This window comes from Physeter macrocephalus, chromosome 8 (assembly GCF_002837175.3).
Source record: "Physeter macrocephalus isolate SW-GA chromosome 8, ASM283717v5, whole genome shotgun sequence".
NCBI classification, from domain to species: Eukaryota; Metazoa; Chordata; class Mammalia; order Artiodactyla; family Physeteridae; genus Physeter; species Physeter macrocephalus.
Genome location: NC_041221.1, coordinates 97,473,285 through 97,477,370, shown reverse-complemented (window position 1 = coordinate 97,477,370; position 4,086 = coordinate 97,473,285). Strand labels below are relative to the sequence as shown.

At 43.8% G+C, this 4,086-nt stretch overlaps 1 non-coding gene across 1 annotated transcript; it reads right to left on the bottom strand.

Moving 5' to 3' along the window:
* Window positions 1–237: 237 nt before the first annotated feature.
* On the bottom strand, window positions 238–340 carry LOC112065741 (U6 spliceosomal RNA). The gene has a single exon (XR_002892220.1). It is a non-coding gene; the product is annotated as a U6 spliceosomal RNA (small nuclear RNA).
* Between the last annotated feature and the right edge of the window lie 3,746 nt (window positions 341–4,086).

The following is a 4,086-nucleotide window of genomic DNA, read 5'->3' as shown; positions in this document are numbered from 1 at the left end:
ACGTCATGTTTAATGGGAAACAACTAAAATGTTATGTAAAGAGCCCAGGAGGTAAATTTTTACTATTTATCTTTCATATCATATCATTTTTCTTCAAAATCTGTACATATTCTTGTGATGTTTTCAAAACTAGATCTTGATATAGATTTGATTCATCAGTAGATCCTAGAGGAGAAGCTCTATAGGATCCAGATTCAAATTCATCAGCAGCTTCTTCTAGTTTCCTAGTTATATTTTAAAAATAAGAAACACTTCATGAATTTGCATGTCATCCTTGTGCAGGGCCCATGCTAATCTTCTCTGTATCATTCCAATTTTAGTATATGTGCTGCCAAACAACTAAAATGTTATGTAAAGAGCCCAGGAGGTAAATTTTTTTTCTACTGAATCATCTTGGCAACCTTGTCAACTTGCTGTGATTATTACTGAGGAGAAGAGTATACTTAGACTTAATCCTATTTCCCTCCCTGATTATTGTTGTTCATGTTATCAAGGTTTGTTGCCCTTACTAAATTTTTTGTTCTGTTAATAAAGGTGGTATAGTGTTTAATCTTAGCTTTATTTTTAAAAAGCTTCAAACTGCCCACAAAAACTTTTACCTTAGCTTCTCCAATTCTGGAGTTCTCTATTTTGCATCATTTTGCTTAGCTGAATTTTTTCTCAAGTAGTAGTACCCCCTCCACCTCTAGGAGGGGCACACAATTTTAGTTCCCTCAGTATTATTTAGGTTAATGTCTGCCTGTTCCTTTTAATTTGAATGGCAACTTGACCTGGCATATATTATTGCAGGGGTCAGCAAACTTTCTGTAAAGAGCCAGATAGTGAATGTTTACAGCTTTGTGGGCTTTATGGTCTCAGTTGCACCTACTCAGTTCTGCTGCTGTAGTGCAAAAGCCACCACAGACAATTTGTAAGCAAGTGAATATGATTGTGTTTCAATAAAATTTTACCTGTCAAAATAGATGGTGGCCAGATTTGGCTTATGGGTTGTGTTAAACTGACCCACCTATTATTGGATCACAGACTCCCTTATAACTTTGTGGACCTGTTTGTTCAGTGAATATTTATTGAGCACCTACTCTATACTAAATCTTCTAAGTGCTCAGGACACGTTTTTGGACAAGGCAAAAAAAGGCCTGTTCCTTAATTAACAAACAACCAAACCTATATGCCAAAAGAAGGAGCGAGAGAGAGAGAGAGAGGAAGGGAAGAAGGGAAGAAGGAAGAGGTGAGGGAGAAATAATACAGAGAAATCAGACTGTAGTAGGACAGGCAACATTTACTAGAATGTACTCTGCAGAGGTGATAATGAGAGAACCTTTCAACTATGTGATGATCTGGGCAAAATATTCCAGTAATGAGACAAAGCAAGTTCAAAGTCCCTGTGGTGTGATTTAGAAAAGAGAGAAATGCAGTGTTATTGAACAAATTGATTCAATGGGAGAGGGTTAAGACTTGAGGTGAGAGAGGCAAGTGTGAGAATTGTAAAACATTTGGATTTCATTCTAAATGCAACGGGAGGACACTGGAGAGTTTTAAGTAGGGCAGTTACATTACCTGATTTATTTTTAAAAATGATCACTCTGATTGTATTTGGAGAGATTTAGCAGGAAAAAGTATCAGAAGGGAGTATTTTGAAGGTTATTGCCGTAATTCAGGAAGGAATTCAGGAAGGGCTCAGTGAGGGAGATGGCAAGAGGCTTTGGTGAAAAGTGTATTCATAAAAGATAAATTTGGAAGTAGAGCCAGCAGGCCTTACTGATGAACTGGATTAAATTGATAAAGAAGAGAGCAGAATGATAACTTTTTGATTTTTGGCTTGAGAAATTTGATGGTGCCTCTTATTGAGATCTGGAAGACTGAGGGAATAATACTCTTTCTTAGAGTTAGGGAATATCCCTTACATGCCTATTTGATAGGGAAAAGATATGACTACATAAAGAAGGCAGGGATATATATGTCTGGAATTTGGGATGAAGTCAGGGATAGAGATAAAAATCTGGAGGTCATTGTATAATAAAAGGTCACAGAAAAGAGAAGAGAGCTCAGGAATGAACTCTGGGCCATCCCAACGTTTATGGCAAAGTAAGGCAAGAAGATGGTAGTTGTGCGGCTAGCGATAGAGGAGGCAGAGTAGAAGGAGGAGTGATTAGAAAAGAAAAAGACAACACTTCAGTGAGGCATGAGGAAGATGGGGAGAGTATAGTGACACAAAGTTAGAAAAGACAATTCCAAGGAGGACGTAAACAGACTAGTATAAAAAATATGGTAGAGAGACAGAGAGAAGATGGCGGAAGAGTAAGACCCGGAGATCACCTTCCCCCTCACAGATACATCAGAAATACATCTACACGTGGAACAACTCCTACAGAACACCCATTGAACGCTGGCAGAAGACCTCAGACCTCCCAAAAGGCAAGAAACTCCCCATGTACCTGGGTAGGGCAAAAGAAAAAAGAATAAACAGAGACAAAAGACTAGGGACAGGACCTGCACCAGTGGGAGGGAGCTGTGAAGGAGGAAAGGTTCCCACACACTAGAAGCCCCTTCACGGGCGGAGACTGCGGGAGACAGGGGGGGAAGCTTCGGAGAGGAGAGTGCAGTAACGGGTGCGGAGGGCAAAGCGGAGAGATTCCCGCAGAGGATCGGTGCCGACCAGCACTCACCAGCCCGAGAGGCTTGTCTGCTCACCCGCCGGGACGGGCGGGGGCTGGGAGGTGAGGCTTGGGCTTCGGAGGTCAGATCCCAGGGAGAGGACTGGGGTTGGCAGCGTGAACACAGCCTGAAGGGGCTAGTGCACCACGGCTAGCCGGGAGGGAGTCCGGGAGAAGTCTGGAGCTGCCGAAGAGGCAAGAGACCTTTTCTTCCCTCTTTGTTTCCTAGGGCGCGAGGAGAGGGGATTAAGCACGCAGCTTAAAGGAGCTCCAGAAACGGGTGCAAGCCGCGGTTATCAACGCGTACACCGGAGACGGGCATGAGACACTAAGGCTGCTGCTGCCGCCACCAAGAAGCCTGTGTGCGAGCACAGGTCACTCTCCACACCTCCCCTCCTGGGAGCCTGTGCAGCCCGCCACTGCCAGGGTCCCGTGATCCAGGGACAACTTCCCCGGGAGAACGCACGGCGCACCTCAGGCTGGTGCAACGTTATGCTGGCCTCTGCCGCCGCAGGCTCGCACTGCATCCCTACCCCTCCCTCCCCACGGCCTGAATGAGCCAGAGCCCCCGAATCAGCTACTCCTTTAACCCCGTCCTGTCTGAGCGAAGAGCAGACACCCTTGGGCGACCTACGCGCAGAGGCGGGGCCAAGTCCAAAGCTGAACACCGGGAGCTTTTCTAACAAAGAAGAGAAAGGGAAATCTCTCCCTGCAGCCTCAGGAGCAGCGGATTAAAGCTCCACAATCAACTTGAAGTGCCCTGCATCTGTGGAATACCTGAATAGACAGCGAATCATCCCAAGTTGAGGAGGTGGACTTTGGGAGCAAGATATATATATTTTTCCCCTTTTTCTCTTTTTGTGAGTGTGTATGTGTGTGCTTCTGTGTGAGATTTTGTCTGTATAGCTTTGCTTTCACCATTTGTCCTAGGATTCTGACAGAACCGTTTTGTTTTTTTTTTTCACTTTAAAAAATTTTTCTTCTTAATAATTAGCTTTTATTTTAATAACTTTATTTTATCTTCTTTCTTCCTTTCTTCCTTTCTTCCTTTCTTCTTTTCATCTTTCCTTTCTTCCTTCCTTTCTTTCTTCCTTCCTTCCTTTCATCTTTCTTCCTTCCTTTCTTTCTTCCTTCCTTCCTTTCTTCCTTCCTTTCTTTCTTTACTTTCTATTTTTTCTCCCTTTTATTCTGAGCCGTGTGGATTAAAGGCTCTTGGTGCTCCAGCCAGGCGTCAGGGCTGTGACCCTGAGGTGGGAGAACCAACTTTAGGACACTGGTCCACAAGAGACCGCACTGGGGACAGACACCAAAAACAACGGGAACTATGAACCTGAAGCCTGCAAAAAAGGAGACTCCAAACACAATAAGATAAGGAAAATGAAAAGACAGAAAAACACACAGCAGATGAAGGAGCAAGGTAAAAACCCACCAG